This window comes from Podarcis vaucheri (genome assembly GCF_965113315.1).
Source record: "Podarcis vaucheri genome assembly, chromosome: 3".
Lineage (NCBI taxonomy): Eukaryota > Metazoa > Chordata > Lepidosauria > Squamata > Lacertidae > Podarcis > Podarcis vaucheri.
In genome coordinates this window covers 53,846,495-53,864,232 of record NC_138761.1, presented here as the reverse complement: position 1 = coordinate 53,864,232, position 17,738 = coordinate 53,846,495, and the positions used below count along the sequence as shown (strand labels likewise).

Here is a 17,738-nt window from a genome sequence, read left to right as displayed (position 1 = left end):
ACCAGATGAGGAGTTGTTCTTGTTTTGTTGTTGTTGCTGCTGCTGCTGTTGCTGTTGGGGAAGACCTGGAAACCAAGTCCTATGCAGAACAATCAAAAGAGCTGGGTATGTTTATTATGGAAAAGAGATTTTTGGGAGCCATGATAGAATTATTAAATATCTGAAAGGCTGTAATGCTGAAGACAAAGCAAAATGTCCTCTATTGCTCCAGAACGCAGGACTAGAACCAAAGGGTAGAAACTGCCCGGTAACAGATATTGGCTAAACTTCCTAATGGTATGAGCTATTCAAAATGGAACAGTCTACACCTAGTAGCACCTTTTATCAGCTTTGACTAAAGAAATGAGACCTGGCCACAATCATATATGCCCTGATAACATCTAGGTTAGATTTTTGCCAAGTGTCTGTATGGGACCGCCATTGAAGACTGGTGGAAAATGCTGCAGTTAGACTCTTAACTGGTACAAAAAGAAACTAAAGAAATAAAAACAACCAAGTCCATGCAGCAAAACTTCTCATTTGGAGAATGCATAAGAAGGAAATAAAGTTCTGGGAGAGGAGGAGCCAAATGACTGGTGGTCCCGGTGACACCAGTGGAGTGGGCCCTGCTCTCTCACCTCAGCCTTAGTTGCAGCAAAGTGGAATGGTTGTTAGGACATTGTTTTGTATAATAGTAGTCACTTGTGTAGAATCAGTAGGTTGGTCAGAGGCAGAGGTGGTCTCAATGAACAACCTCATGGGATCATGAACACAAGAATGGAGTGACTAGACAGGGCTCCATGTCTTCCAATTTTGTTTGCCGGTGCCCCATAAGCATGGCAGAGCTAAATGCAAGTATTTCACTGTTGATGCTGAAGGTTACATTTGACTCCAAACTTGGGGAAGGGTAAGACTGGACAGCCCCAAAGGCATGCCTGCCATCCTTGAGAGCTCATTCCCTGCCATAGCACTTGTCATAAAATTAGGTCACTGACAAGCCTGGATCTTGCTGTCTTTTCTCTGCAGAAAGGATCTCAGTCTTACAGGAAGAAAAAGGTGTCATTTTATTCATTCAGACGGAGAGTACTTACCAGGCCAAGCTTCAAGGTCAAGTCCTCCCTTGGGCCTCTTCCATCTATATGAATTAAATGGCTTCGGCAGGAATATGAAACAGTGTAAATACATCATTGTTAGTGCGTGTTCTCAGCGAGGCTTCAGGAGCACTGAACATGCAGCCACTTGCAATGAGACTCGGTTCCTAGTCATTTCATTGCAATAGCTGCTTAGGCTCAATTACAGCCAGGGCTTCTCATTATCTCTTAGTTGCCAAGTTATTACCTTGTAGGAGAACAATTATTTATTTTTTACCACCTTGCCCAGGACATGCTTGTCACAGATTCTCAGGAAGGCTCATCATCATGTTCAAAGCAGAAAGAGAGTGAGAAAGCTCTCTATGTCCCTGTACACTTTCATGGCTCCATTCATCAGAGTTTTGAGTTACGCAAGTGTCACTGGGCAGAGGAGCCTTGGCTCAGAGCAACCATCACTCTTTCTTCGTCCCTCTATACCTATGTCCCATGTCCTGTCTTCATTTTCAGGCTTGGTTTTCTCTCACTTGTATAGGCAAAAGTGGGAAGTGGGGATCAGATTTTGCACCGCCTCCAGTAGCCGGTTTTATTTTATTGCATTTATTATTGCATTTAATATATCCCATCTCTTCTCCAAGGAGATCAAGGTGGCCCTCTTCCTTCTCATTTTATACTCACAATAATCTTGTGAGGTAGACAAGCCCAAGGTCACCCAATGAGTATCATAACCCTGGGCACAAACCATGGAAGATTACATCCATACATTATCCAGCAAAGTCAATGAAACTAAAGGATAAGGGCCCAACAACACCCATTAACATCAGTGGGCCCTGACGCAGTGAGTTGTCTATGGATCACTCCTGTTGGGTCAAGGAGGAAGCTTCCTGGCTTGAGACTCAGATTCACATTCCTGCTCAGCTGAGCAAGTGACTGTGGGCAAGTGTCAGAGCTACGTCATTGGCAGCTGTTAAAGCTGAGCAAGGCATCACACCAATGGCCAGCTAGAAGTCAGTGTCAAGGAATATACCTTGAAGGCTCACTACACAAGGGCAGCTGTGAGTTGAACTGTGGATGCACAGCAATAGCTGCTGGTCACTTGTGCTGCCAATCAGTGGCTCCTGATAGCAGGTTATTGTTCATCCTGGCATGCCCAACTTTTGGGCAGATAAAACAGGATAAGAATGGTAAAAGATTATATTTCAAGACAAATCCCATAGAAATGGTAAAGATTACTGGTGGGAGGACAGCATGGCAGCAGACAAAGTGTGGATGAGAAACACCATATGAATCTCACCATTCCTACTCAAATGCTATAAAATGCATCCTCAATCAAAGGTCTTGAGCAAAGACATTCTTCTTTCAAATTGGGACAAATACTGAAAACTCCCCCCCCATGAAGCACACATAGCATTTTATACCACCTTTCCCCAAACATTTATTTCCCCATCCCTCTGGAGAATATCATCTCTACAAATGCAAATTAAGATTGGGACTGAACTCCTAATTAAAAATGTGACACATATCATCCCACACCTCCTTCTTAGGCTTAACTGTTCCTAAGATTTTTCCCGAAGGACGGCTTTATCCTTGAAGGCTCTTTCTAGACAGAGATGCTTAACTTCTCCAGGTATGCAAATCATCGAGTTAGTCACCACAGGTGAGTAAGCATGCATCTCACATATCTGGGACTGTGTGAGAGGTTGTTTTTTTTTTAATTTTATTTTTACAGGTATCAAAATGTAATAGGCAAATTCTATGCTTTTCATATATTGGTGTGTCTAATTTGTATAATAAGGAATTTTGGAGGTGGTGAAGCATGCTACTTGAATTGAAGGATGGATTTCTATTACCATTTCAGGTTTGCAATTCACAACTGAATCCAAATTGTGAAGACATTTTCTTTATTTAAAAATATAATATTTATTAGTAGTTTTCAGAATTATAAGAAGAAAAACAACATTAAAAAACAACACTATAATAGACAAAAAAGGGAAAAAAAACACAAAAACCAATACAACAATACAACAAAAAGATAAAAAGAAAAAAGAAAACAACACAAATCCCAGATTACATATCTAAAACTTCCATTTGCTTGTTTCATTGACTTCACACCTCCCTTTTTGTATTCTAGTTTAATTAGTTATTTCAGCAAATTCTTTCCATCTTTCTCAATTTTTGTTAAAAAATTTATCCTAACCTAATTTAATCTAATAATTAACTCAACCAATCCTTTCCATCTTTCCCCATATTCTATTATTCACATTACCTTAATTAATTTAACCTTATCTTACCCTAAAACACCTTAAAGCTTGAATCTTAGTTATCAAATATACATTACTCCTGATATCATTTCTGCTAAAGTCATATAGTTTCATTCCAACATTTTCCCTAATATTCATTAATTTTTAGCCAATTCCCCAATAGAAAATTTTCTTTATAAATTTTCTTCCAATCTTCATCCAACGTCCCTTCTTCCTGGTCTCGGATCGTGTCAGTTCTTACTGTCCATTCCATCTAGTCCATCAACCTGGAAGCCTTATGTCCGAGGCCCTTAAGTCTCTTCCATGTCCTTTCTGCAATTCTTCTTCTTCTTGTTTATACTTGCCCTTTTCCTTGTCTTTTGTTGGTCTCTTTCTTAGTTTCTTTCCTTTCTCATTGAGGGGTAGGCCTCTGGGGGATTCCAAGCCAAAATTGTCTCCAACTCCCTTCATCAAACCCGCCCATTCCCCACAGTCCCACTCCCCACAATCCTCAATATAGTCCAAAAAGTATTTAAAAGCATATTCCAAGGTCTCTCCAACGTTGGGAACCTCCTCAACTCCAGACGCCCCCTGGCCCACTCCAACTTCAATCTTCAATGACAACGGCTCCTGTAGGGCCTCGGGACTCTCCATTTGTATTATTTGGGGTGCAACCGCATCCTCCTCCATTATCTTCTGCACTTGCCCAGTCAGTACAGATTCATGAGTTGGTCCCTGGATAATTTCTGTATCAATATTCCCTATTTGCCCACAGTTATTAACTGCAACAGTCAAATCCATTTTCTCATTCATCAAGTCCATCTTCTCATGCATCTGTTCCAGCAGGGCACTTGTCTTGCATAAGGCAAGCACCCATTCTTCTTTCCAACTCATCTTTAGTCAAGGTCAGAAAAACCTGTTCCCACGGTCTTAATCTCACATCTGTTGAGCCCTCAAATGTACTGCAGCAACAATTTGACAAGCTCCCTCTAGAGGAGGCAATTTCTATTTGTATCCATTTTTTTTAGGCAAGTCCAACAAAGGAAAATTACTTTCGTTTTTCAGATATTTTTCAGATATTTTGTTTCTTTAAAATGCAAAAGGCAACATTGGAATCAGCTTGTTTCTCTTCTTTAGCTATCTGTCAAAATATTCCATTGACAGTCAATGAACCTCTCCAACAATTTCTGTCTCTGACACCCCGTTCCCAGGTTAGAGACAGTGGAAACTTATCCTTCTTCACTCCTCTCCTGCTAGGGTTGAACAAAGTTCCCCCCTTTTCTCCTGCTTCCAAGGGGGTTTCAGTAATTCTTAATGAAGGAAATTTAGACTTTTTTGACAGCTTTCCAGGCTTTAGCTTACAAAGTTTTTGCTTTAGTCTATATATAAAAAGCGGAAGGCAGACTTCCTGTTTTGAACCTTCCCGCTTCATTACCAAATTAAGAAATTTCTTGATCCAATTTTCCGTTTCTACTCACGGGTACTTGTTTTAAATCCAACTGTCCACAGGAAAAAGTCAGCGCTCTCCGGCAATGGCTGTGCGGCTTCACTCCGTGAAAGTAGCAGTCAGTTTGCAGCACCGCGCTTCTCACCCCACTTCGCTCCGGAGCCCCTAAATGGGATTCCCTGTGAGTAGGGGGGTGCTCCTGGTGCCCTGCCGAACCCCACGTTCCCAGGCTTCCTCTGCCTGGGATTTCTAGCGGGTCCCCACCTTCGCTGCGGCGGGAAGACCCAGTTTCCACGGAGCCCGTTCCTCCGTACAGAGGAACTCCGCCATTCACCGATGGCGCTGACCTGGAAGTCTGTGAAGACATTTTCAATACGATCCCAGTTATTTTATTTAGGGACTTTTATGTACCTAGTAAGGCCATTTCTATTTTGTTTAAGACTATATAGCCTGAAATATAATAGCATATAAACAACGTATCTTGTGGACATAATGGGAGAGATCTGGCTTCAGAGCAGTGCATGAGGAAAAGATCTCGGTGTCACCCTGAACATGAGCTACCTGCTAAAAAGAACAACACTCTAATGCAGGCATCCCCAACCTTCGGCCCTCCAGATGTTTTGGACTACAATTCCCATCATCCTTGACCACTGGTCCTGTTAGCTAGGGATCATGGGAGTTGTAGGCCAAAACATCTGGAGGGTCACAGGTTGGGGATGCTTGCTCTAATGCAATCTTAGGCTGCATTAACAGGAGCATAAGAAGGAATATTTCCATTCTGTTCTGCACTGGGTCAGGCTCTGCCCCTGAATGCCACATTTTTGGAAGGACATTGGCCAACTGGAGCATGTCCACAAGTGGGTGATGCTGATGGCGCAGAGTATTTAAACCAAGTCCCGTGAATAATGGTTGAAAAATATGAGTATGTTTAGCCTGGAGAAGAAAGGATTACGGGATGGTGCTGGATATGATAGCTGTCTTCAAATATCAGAAGGACTGTCATGCAGAAGATGGAGTAGACTTGCTCTCTCTTGTTTCCAGAGGGCAGGATGAGCACAAATGGTTGCCAATTGTAGGATGTTCTTAAGCAGAGGTGGACAGTCACGACCTTCTGCTAGGGACGCTGTAACTGCATCCTGAATTGCTTATCCTTCACTGAACAAGATGGACCAGATGGCCTCCAAGATGCCTCCCAGCACCATGGGTCTATGAATCAACTTTGTCATAGCGACCATGTCTCATACTTTTTCAAAGCATTCATTCGGATTCAGAACTTTCATTTGCCTCCAGTATTCAGAATAAAGAACCCTAGTGATAACTTTACATGGAGCCACTACCCATTTCACTGCTTTCGTGAATTTATTACACCAAGAACAAGGAATTTGCAGTCTTGATGAATCAAGTTAGGATATGTGTGTGTGTGTGTGTGTGTGTGTGAGAGAGAGAGAGAGAGAGAGAGAGAGAGAGATTCAGCGGTTCAGTGAACTCTCTGTTTTGTTTCCTCCCCATGCTAAATCTAGCCTCCTGTTAACATACCAAGTTGGTAAATAAATAATTGGCCACAGCTCTGCTGCCCATACTACTGAGTATGACTGACTCTAAGATGTACCTCATTCTTGACAAATGATGTTTGCTCCAATAACAGTTGTCTGGAAGGGTCATTAATTATTGAAACTCATTTTCCTACAAGGGGAAGAAACTCAAATGAGGATTTGCTTCTTGTCATTACAGTTGTTACGTTGTTTAAATGCCAGTGTGGCTTGTAACATTTTTCTTCCTTGCTTGGCTTTGTGGGTGTTTTCAAATGGTGCTCTGAAAAAAGGGAGCTGAAGGATGGGTGAAGTAGTCATTCAAATGCTCCAGGGCCAGCCAATAGTCTTTGCGTTTACCTGGCTCTCTCCAGGTAGTAGGTAGGAAAACGTGAATCCCCAGGTGGACAAGAGTGGCTTATTATTATTATTATTATTATTATTATTATTATTTTTATTATTTCATTGACCCGGGGTGGTGGTGTCCTGCCTCCTCCCCTTTACCAATTGATATCAATTTCCAGGGCTCAGTGATGAGAGGGAGTGCAGAGAAACAAACACCAGGCTGCATGACATCACTAGGGCCTGTTCCCTGTGACATCACCATGGATCGCCCATAGGCCTCAAGTTTGGGCCTTGAAATTTCAGGGTCTGTGATGCGCCTGACCTGGCAATTCTAATGTGAGAAGACTGTGGTCTGGATCAAATGTCACCTCAAGCCATGGTTTGGAGATTAGGAATGCACATTCAACATTCCCTTCTGTGATTGGCTGCAGCTATAGACGCTTTTGCACCCACAGCAGGGCTAACTTTGCTTGGCTATGGCCAGGATTGATGAGAACCAAATTACAAGTCATGGTTCCGATCCATGGTTTTAGTGCTGTCATGGTCAGTGCTAACCATAGCCATCCCCAGTTTGACTGTAATGGCAAGCTATTGTTACAGAAAAGCATAGAAGGGGAGTTGGTTTGTTAAGAACAGGAGGGAACATTATCCTTCTGCATCTCCACACCAATTGTAAGGGAACATGATGACTAAGTGACTTGTGCTTCTTGTTCTCTTCTTTGTAATGAAGTGGAACGAACCCCTGCCATGAGAAACACAAGCTCCAAATGTAGAGATACTTTGCACATTCCACTTCAGGGGGAGACACACAAGGGCCATTTTCGATATTACAAAACAGCTCAGAAAATACCACCCTCCATTTTCTGCTTTCTTCTCTCTTCTTCACCTCGCCTTTCTGCTTAGACAGAGTTCAGCTCTAGGACAAGTTTAAAATGATAAGGAGAATTAAAACTGTTCCTCTAATGAAGGGACAACACAAGTCCAAAGGGGCTCCCGCCAGCCTCTGCATTTAGCTTCATCTCCATTGCTGCATGTCTCCAGGTTCCCCACATGTTTCAGGATAAAATCTAAAGCAAGGAGCCTGTTTCTGACATAGGCTCCCCATGCAAAAGCCCTCATGGAGGGGCATGCAGCAAGGCTGATGAATGGCATGGCTGGGGCAGAGTTGGTGTGGCTTGAGGAGGCAGCACAGTATGAGGAGAGTCGCAAGCGCCAGACAGAGATGTCCAAGCCTGAAGTTCCCCATCTTCCCTCTAATGGATCCTGCCAGTTCAGTTTCCTGAATGCCTCCCAGGATCAAATATCTCATTTTGTTCTGATGTTCGGACATCCAGAGAACCTGCCTGGAAATTAGGAGGAGGAAACAGGCCATGAAGAGCACATCTGGCACAGCACAAGGGTAGATATGTCTGTCAGGAAGTCAGCCTTGTTGAGTTTGATGGGATTTATGCCTGGGTTAGTATAGGATTGCAACCTAAATTATTTATGGCATCTGCTTCTGAATCGCTTGGCCTTTGAATGTGGTATATTTGCCACACAAAGCGCCAAATGAAAGAATGGAATGGAGCTCTGGTGGCACATTCCCAAAGATGGTGAGTGCCTGTTGTCAGTTAGGTCAAATATTGCAAGGGACCTATGCAACTCCCAAAAGCCTTGCTGTGAAATAGGAGAATGTTGCTAAAAGCCACCAGTGGTTTGTTTTTTTAAAGGAAGAAGGTAATATGCATTCTGCAAGGTTTCTTCTACAAATGCTCCTCCATTTATTATTGCACTAAAATATTTATACTAGATGCTTTCCCAAGAACCAGGCTGATTGTGAAAACAATTTCCTGGCTTTTTCCTTTCATGGTTGTATGCTGAAGTTCAGATTTACAACCTGTGGGGCTATATTCCGTGCTTGTTTATACAATTATGAAGTTGTGTAACTCTTCTGAAAGCAGATTCCAGTTGCACCAAGCTTCTACATGCATGGAAATGAGAGCACAGCTTGACTTTCAGATGACGTGGAGCTTGCTTGATAGTTCTGTGCCACCAAGGAAGGGACTGGAAATTATGGGGGCAGTTGCATTTGTTTGGTGCCATGGTTAAGCTCAAACAGAAAAATAATAGACTTACAAATTCCATATTACGCTGCATCTTATTTGGTGTTCTGTGTATGAAACGAAGGCAAGAGCTCAAAGATTTATTAGTGGTGCTTTAGAGCATTATTGAAATTAGGATTTAACTAGCTGTGTAATTTGCTGGAACCAGAGTTTTAGCATTTTTGATATAGTATATGTTGTTATTTACAAAGATGTACTAAACTGCTTTCATGGGAGCAAAACAACCACAATGTCTTTATTTCTAAGGTACATTCCTACGAAAGTATTTTTTAATTGAGTGAACTCTGGTTACACCCACCCCTTATGCTTAAAGCATTCTGATACCTTTTAAAGTCATGGTTCCCCCCCACCAAAGCATCCTGGGAACTGTAGTTTGCTAAGGATGCTGAACATTGTTACAAACCCCTATTCCTGTAGTTTGCTTAGGATGCTGAACATTGTTACAAACCCCTATTCCCCTCCCAGAGCTATAATTCCCAGAGTTTTTTGGGAAGAAGGATTGATTTTTAAACTCCTCTAGATTGTAGCTCTGTATGGGGAACAGGGGTCACCTAACAATGCTCAGCATATTTATAAACTACAGGTCCCAGGATATTTGGACGAAGCCAAGACTACATAAGAATGCTTTTAATGTAATTTGTGGATGTGGCCCATACAGTGCTTTTTTATGGGGGTACGCAGGTGTATGCACAGGGGCGTAGCTAGCTGCTCTGACACCCAGAGCAACAGGGGCAAGGGGCAGCGCAGCGAGCTGCCCATGGAGCCTGCCTGGTGGATGCCCAAGAGAGACGCATGGCTCAGGTGCACTGCAGACCAGGCCCCGCAGTAAGTGCCGACCCACGCGGTCTGCCATTTTGTCATCCCCTTCAAGGATGACACCTGGGGCGGACCGCACTCCTGCACCCCTTTGCTATACGCATACCCCTAAACATTTTGTGATTCTAAGTTTGGCTTCATTGAGGGACAGTTTTTCAATATGAATAGGAAAATGAGAGCACCCCTAAATATATTTTTTTAGAAAAAAGCACTGGGTCCGTATATCCAGAAATGCTTACAGAAGGGGTGCTGAAACTTTTCAGCCTGTAGTGTAGATGGATCCTTAGCACCCCATCAGTTGGCATTTTGAAAAGTTGGTGGGGCCCCACACTTGCCAGTCACATGATGTCACCACGACGTCAGGTGACACATTTATTCCTTGCAGCATTACTTGAACTCAAGCTGTCCTGCAATAGAAGTGATTCTTTGGGTAACTAGGCCCAAAATTATTTAGGATTTTAAACCAACATATTACATGACTAGAAGCCAATGCAGATTATAAAGCAGTGGCATTATATGCTCATGTACTGCTAGCAATTTCGCTGCTCGATTGTAGATCGAATTATGTTTCTAAACTGTTTTCAAGGCAGCCCTGTGCACAATGCATTATAGTAATCCAGTGACATTTCCATATTTTAAGTGTTCTTCAATGCAACTCGGTCACTCCATGGGAATGAACAAATACATATTCACAATCAATACCAAGGATCATTTTCTAGTTTTCCCACCACCCAATAATTTCCCCCATTCACTTCTTTTGTCCTTACTGGTGCTGCATAATCTTTTGTATTTTCTTACCTGGGTTCCTTGGCACCTAATACAAGCTGCAGGCTTGGTGTCTCCTCTATGATACACCTGTGATACCTGCCCACTTCCAATGAATCCATTCTAATAAACCCCAGTATGAAGGCTGTTTATGAGGAGCAGGAATATTACCTTGGACTCTGGTAGGCAAAGCTTCCTGTTTTTTAGGTATAATTTTAGGCACAGTATATTAACAATACATACCTTCTGAGAACTCACTTTTGTTTCATTGGACAACTCCAGGTTCTAGTATTATGAAAGAGGGGGAAAAATCTCTCTAGCTACTTTAACCACTCTGTGAATAATCTTACCTCCATTATGCACCCACTTACTTGCATTTTTTCTGAACCAAAAGGCCTCAGACATTGAAACTTTCCTCCAAGGGGAGTGGCCCCAGCCCTTTGATCACTGTGGTGCCCTCTTCCTAGAATTGCCAGCTCTAGAATGTCTATTTTGAGATGTGCCCATCAGAGCCATCTAATTTCAATAATCATCTATTAACCAGAGCTAACCAGGTTTCCCCCCTCTCCTTCGCAATGGCCTTATTCTGAAAGGAAATGCTGCAATGTCCACAAGAATAAAGAGGGAAAAGCTGTAAACATACCTTTTAAAAAGCGAGAGAGAGAAGAAAAATGGGGCTTAAGCATTCTGATGTCTATTTTGGCTTTATCGCTATTCACTGAAATAGTCTATAACCAAGAGCACAAAAGGACACCATTCTACTGTTGCAGGTAGCAATAAGATAGATATTTTATTACTACTACTGTAGACAAATATAAACTGATAAACCAATATCATTTCTCCCCCATTATTCATTTTGTATATTCCAAGGTCTGGGCTTTGCTAGTATTGTCAATCCTGTTATGTTGGATTCTATATAAAATGGCAAAGCCTAATAATAATGGAACCTAAGAGTTTCACAAGGAAAAAAATACACACATTTCAAAGAAAAGCAGGTAACCATCTGTGATCCAGCACAGGCATCAGGGAGTTTGTATTGTACTGCTGTATTTCTTTGTTACCTGCTTACTTTTTCTTTTTCTTTTGTAAATTGCAGGCTATTTACCAAAAAGAGACAAGAAAGAATCACAACTAGTTTGGGGGAGTATCTTCTTTTTCACTTGCTTATTATCTGCATGTTTCAGCAAAGAAGAAGAAAAGATTTGCTGCAGTACAGCAGCATTGCTTCAAAGACAGGTGATTATATAAAACATTGCCAATCACATTTGTGTGGAGTTTGGAATGCAAAATGAAAACAAGTCCTGGCTTAGACAACTTGCTGCAAAGATGAGCTTTGACACTCACCTACGCTCTAAAATATTGTAATGAGACCAAGGTTGGACTAAATCAGTTTCTGGGGTTCCCCCTGCCAATCCTATAGCCCTGACCATGAAAAGAGACTGCCCAATAGGTCAAATGGGATGGAGAAGCTTGGCAGATTCCCTTTTGTTGGGAGACTAGGCCTTTGTAAAACTAAAGAGAGGGTCAGGTACGGGTGATGAGTTGCTATAGAAACTTGGCATCTGAAGAAGTGTGCATGCACACGAAAGCTCATACCAATAACTAACTTAGTTGGTCTCTAAGGTGCTACTGGAAGGAATTTTATTATTTTATTTTTTATTTTATTTATTTTGTTTTGTTTCGACTACGGCAGACCAACATGGCTACCTACCTGTATATAGAAACTAAATGACTGTAGACACTTCTGGAAAGGGTCATGTCTTTGTCCTCTCCCCTCTCTTGGCAGTAGATGATGCCATCAAGGTATCTGTTGTGTGAAAGAGAACAATAGACTACTGTGGCATTGGCAACCCTTAGAAACCTAATGGGAGAGTAGGATGTGCTAAAGCTGTGAACTTTCCAATTTTTTTAAAAATTTTTTAAATAAATATTTATTAAGTTTTCACAAGTTTTAAAAAGACATACAATACACACGATACAAAAATATACATACAATAACAAACAAACACGTATAATTTCAACTCCTTTTTTCCCATAAACTTACTTCATCGACTTCCCCATACCTCCCCTTTCTGCATTCCAATTCCCAAAATTGTTTCAGCAAATCCTTCCCCTTAATTTTATCCGGTTTTTCCCTTTTCATGTCTTTTACTTAATCTTTAACAGCTGTAACCCTTACTTTATATAACCACAACATTTTAACATTCATTAATTTTGCAATATTTCTTAAGATAAATTTTAAATTTCTTCCAATCTTCTTCCGCCATCTCTTTCCCCTGGTCTCGGATTCTGTCAGTCATTTCAGCCAGTCCCATGTAGTCAATCACCTTCATCTGCCACTCTTCCAAAGTGGGTAGATCTTGTGTCTTCCAATACTTTGCTATGAGTATTCTTGCTGCTGTTGTAGCATACAGTGAACTTTCTATTTTATGCTCAGTATAGACCAGGCATAGGCAACCTTGGCCCTCCAGATGTTTGGGACTACAGCTCCCATGATCCCTAGCTAACAGGACCAGTGGTCAAGGATGATGGGAATTGTAGTCCCAAAAAACGTCTGGATGGCTGAGGTTGCCTATGCCTGGGGTAGACAAATGTGTAATGAAAACCTTAAGGCCATAAGTCCCAGTGACTTTCAATTCAAGGAAACCAGTTCCAGAGCAGGCACTAGAATGGGGGCTTGTAACAATATAAACCATGAAGGGCTATTGGATGCAGTGAATCCATGCCTGCCTCTGCCATGATCCCACTGCACTCCTTTCCCTTCCGCTCCATTAGAAGAACATCTACACTGGTGGAACTTTTCACCAGCTTGTGGAGCAGAGGACTTCTGATGGTGTAAGTGTCATCCTGCCTTCAAACATCTGACGCTGCTCTGGAGCAGCACTTACATTGCTTCCTACTGACCCTCAGTCGCCTTCCAATGTGCGGTTTAGATTACACTATTCTATCAGGCTTGAGGAATCCTCTCCTTTCCCCCAGTGGCACCAAAAGGCAGGGAGGAAACCAGAAAGTTCTTACGTATGATTTATTCAGTCATCACAGTAAAAGACAAATAATTCCTGTCATTCCTCCATAACGGAGTTGCTTGCACTGAGCTCCTCCCCCTTCCCTCTCCAGCAACAACACCTGCTTCTACGGCATCTGTCCATGGACAATTGTCTCTGTGCTCTTTGTTCTAGCACCCTTAGCGAACGCCACGTTTTGGGAGAAGGGGGATCGGTTATGCTCTCCAGTGATGTGTCAGCTGGCTGCTCTGCCTCCCCTCCCCTCCTCCTCCTCCTAACACTCTGCTGTTTGCCTGTCTCTGAGCTGCTATCATCCTCAAAGCTTTACTGTAACTCAAGACTGTCTTCATCCTCTCTGGAAGCTACAGGAGAAGGGGAGTGGGAGAGCTCCACCATTCCTCCTCCTCTTCAGTACAATCCCGGACATCTTCTAAACCTGCTTAACTGAGAGTAATCCCATTTGAATGTCCCATTCAGGTATAGGTCATAGCTCAGGGGTAGAGTACTTCCTTTGCCTGCAGAAGGTTCCAGGTTCAATCCCTGGCATCTCCAGAAAGGGCTAGGAGAGACCCCCTGTCAAAAACCTGCTGCCAGTCAATGTTGGCCATGCAGAGCTAGATGGACCAAGGGACTGACTCAATACAAGGCCATTTCCAATGTTCCTTATGATGGAAATTGCTTCTGAGTAGGCATGTATAGATTTGCACTGTAACTGGAAGATTTAAACATGAAATATCCAATGATGTTAAATACAAAGCAAAATGTTTTAAATGCACGTTTGAATATTCTCTCCTCAAAGTCCAATTTTGAAACTCGCAATCTGATATTGGAAAACCTGTTTAGACTCTTCCATTTCTGGGGTATCTTTCCATTTGTGGAACACATTGCATGCAACTATTAAATGGGTAGGCTCTGGCCCAGTCAGCTCCTCAGCTGCATGAGTCCCATTTCATGCCCAGCAATAGGCAAGCCTTGCTTGGTCCAGAGTCCTCGTGGTGTTGGTGGCAACGCATGATTTAAATGGTATCATTTCCCAAAAATAATCAGACTGCAGATATTTCCAGGAAGCCCGGTTAGTAGCTGTTCCTCCTGCTGAGAAATGGAAGAATGTTAACAATTTCTAATGTGATTTGCTAGGTACTCCACTAATCCAATTAGTCCGTATCATCCAATTAGCTCACATAATCCAGATTAAATTATGCCGTAAGCAAAAGGGAGGTGTGCTGGGTGCCAGAGGTGCCACTAGGCTAAACCTTACAGCTGGTCGAAGCTCACCCCAAAAGCCAGCCATGCGAGCTAGGAATGAAACGAAATTTTGTACACCTTTAAAATAGGGAAGCGACTTGGTATTTACAATACAGAATTTTAAGTATCTATTATTCTATATATACCCTGGTAGGATTGTATCCATTGCCACAGCTCCACTAGCAGAGTGGATTTCCATGCATGTGATAGAGCTTCATCTTCCTTCCAGCTCCCCATCCCTGTGCACCCCCAAAATCAGCTATGGGGGGATTAGGGGCCCCTCCAAAGCAGATTTGTGGGGGGAGGAAACTGAAGTCCTGTTGCACTGGTGAACCATGCTGGTGCATAATTAGGTAGAGCCCATAATTAGGGTTGCAATCCTAAATAGACTTACTGAGTAAATTCTATTGAATGCAATTCAGACTAAAAATGTGGAGGTTTGTGGTTGAAGTCAGGAGTGTTCTAAACCTTTTTTTTTTTTTTTAACTGAAACATAGGAAATTGCCTTATACCAAGGGGTAGGTCAGGGATGCAGCCCTGGTCCTCCGTAGTTGCATGGTGCCCTTCTCACACAAGTAAGGTGTGAAGGGGGCTAGTGTGGTAGGCATTCCACAAGAAAGGTGCCACCACTAAAAGTCTCCTGCTTCTTGTGAATGCTGGCCTTGCTCAGTCCAAGGAAGGCAACCTGAAAACCCCACCCCAGATAATCTAATGGCCAAGGAGGCTCTCATAAGAGGAAATAGTCTTTAGAGCACACCTGAGCGATCATTTGTTTAACACTCTTATTGAAGCTTATGCCTAGAACTGTTCCTGTTTATCTACTGCATTATTAACCACAAAAAGGGCATGATCCAGGCAAACACCAGCACTTTTAAGTCCTCACTAATATTGATAGGAGAGAGTTTGTGCAAATACAAAGCTCATCCATTAAAATGAATGGGGACTGTAGTACTTAACTTGGGTTGCAATCCTATACGCAGTTCTGAGAGTTTGCTTCATTTAGCTTAACGGGGTTTATGTCCAAGGGACTGGACTGCAAGTTTTCTCTATGATATCTTTTTAAAAAAGAAAAAGAACTGGGCAAAGATTTTTTGAAATGCTGTTCTTAAATAAATAAATGTGAAACAGTATGAAGGCGCTCTTCCAAAGCTTGCATCATGCAAGGAATATTTGCTCAACACTTGTTTGGACTTGTTTTTCAAAATGCATATTGGTTAGACTTGAATGCTTCTCCCAGGGTGACTGCTGGAGTCTGGTGTGTAATTATGTATTTAGGACATAGGTTATCTTTCCTTTTAGAAGCAACTGATATGGAAATAAATTGGGCTGTATTTGCAATGGTTAGGGGATGTTTTCACTATTCAAAGTACTCTCAATGCATTTAGCTCAGGGGTCAAGCAAACTTTTTCAGCAGGGGGCCATTCCACTGTCCCTCAGACCTTGTGGGGGGCCCGGACTATATTTTGGGGGAAAATGAATGAATTCCTATGCCCCACAAATAACCCAGAGATGCATTTTAAATAAAAGCACATATTCTACTCATGTAAAAACACCAGGCAGGCCCCACAAATAACCCAGAGATTCCCGGACCGTCTGCGGACTGGATTTAGAAGGTGATTGGGCTGGATCCGGACCCCTGGCCTTAGTTTGCCTATCCATGATTTAGCTCAATTTCTCTCTCTCTCTCTCTCTCTCTCTCTCTCTCTCTCTCTCTCTCTCTCGTAGTAATCATTTCTCAGCTTTTGCATTCTATGGTCAGGTCAGTGTGTAGTAATAATTTGAAGAAAATGAAAACAGGTTATGCAGGATTTGTACCTTAAACCCAAGCCAATGAAAACAAAACGTTTGACCTTGTCTCTTTTTATAATGATATTATCTCAGTGACAAGATTTTGCATGTGTGTGTGTGTGTGTGTGCACATGTAAGCATTTTTCAAGCACAAAGCAAATTTGCCTAGTGGAATTGCAGCTGCTCGAGTGATCTGTGCACACCCCTGCTATGAAGTCACAATATTGCAAAGCAATTCCCTTCAAACTTCTCCATATGTAGGATGCCACATATCCGAAATTACTTTTGGAAGGGCTTCCACTGGACAAGATGACCTCTGGATCCCTTCCAGCTCTCCAGTTCAATGATTAGAAGGAGCCTTTGATTTGAAGGGCTGTCCCATCCAAGCCTGATTTAAAGATCAAGAATCATAAGAAAAGAGAATGGGGGGGGGGGGCTTAAAGTTGCCCCCAACAGGTAGCAGAGTAAGTCAGTCTTCTTCACTGTGGAGCAATGCACTGCTTTTTGTTTTGTTTTAAACTCTAGTGATTACTTCTAAATTCACATCTGTACATATAAATCAGCTCTGCCAAATTTTATGCAAATTTGTGGCACAGGGACATGGAAGCTGCCTTCTACTGAGGCCCCATCTACACTATCTATGCAAAGCCTTCTCTCCTTGCTCCCCTCACAGAGCTACAATTCTCAACCACTCTTCCCAGGTAACTCTCAAAATTGCAGCTCTGTGAGGGGAATAGGTCTCTTCTAACAACTCTCAGCACCCTTAACAGACTACAGTCTGAAAGCAGTACCATACCAAAGAACCCTGGGAACTGTAGTCTGTTAAGGGTGCTGAGAGTTGTTATGCTGCAGATGGGGCATGAGCCAGCTCATTGGTCCAGAATAGGCTAAATGCAATACTGAGCAAGATGAACTTAAGAATGGAAAAATGAGAAAGCAAAACTGACATCTTTACCTTTCTCTACTTGCTACCCATTTACACACTCCTCTCCTCTCTATTATCCTCCTCGTCTCTCCTTTCTCCGTGTCCCTCCTGGCTTCCTGGCCAAGCTCCCAGGACAGTAGCTGACCCCACTGTCATGGACCGTCCTGGTGACTCTTGATGCTTCCAGATTTCTCGTCGTCTTGCAAGATGTCAGTAATGGGTGCCAGAGACATTTGCCACGCTGGATCACTGCCTCAGGAAAGACAAGTGACAGTTCACTGCATCCCAACAGTGGCTCACAGTTCCACTAAAACAATAGTTAAAAACTATCCACAGTCTTAGATACGGAGTTGCAAGCTGTTGCACCGTAAGGTCCCCAAGTATACAGTGGTACCTCGGGTTACATACGCTTCAGGTTACATACGCTTCAGGTTACAGACTCCGCTAATCCAGAAATAGTACCT

At 42.5% G+C, this 17,738-nt stretch overlaps 1 long non-coding RNA gene across 1 annotated transcript in view; it reads left to right on the top strand.

Annotated features, from left to right (window-relative positions):
- Positions 1-11,340: 11,340 nt before the first annotated feature.
- The window catches only part of LOC309528142, a 30,768-nt gene continuing 24,370 nt past the window's right edge, over positions 11,341-17,738 (top strand). Inside the window, exon 1 of the long non-coding RNA XR_014217565.1 lies at positions 11,341-11,547. This is a non-coding gene — a long non-coding RNA (uncharacterized lncRNA). The remainder of the gene's footprint in view (positions 11,548-17,738) is intronic.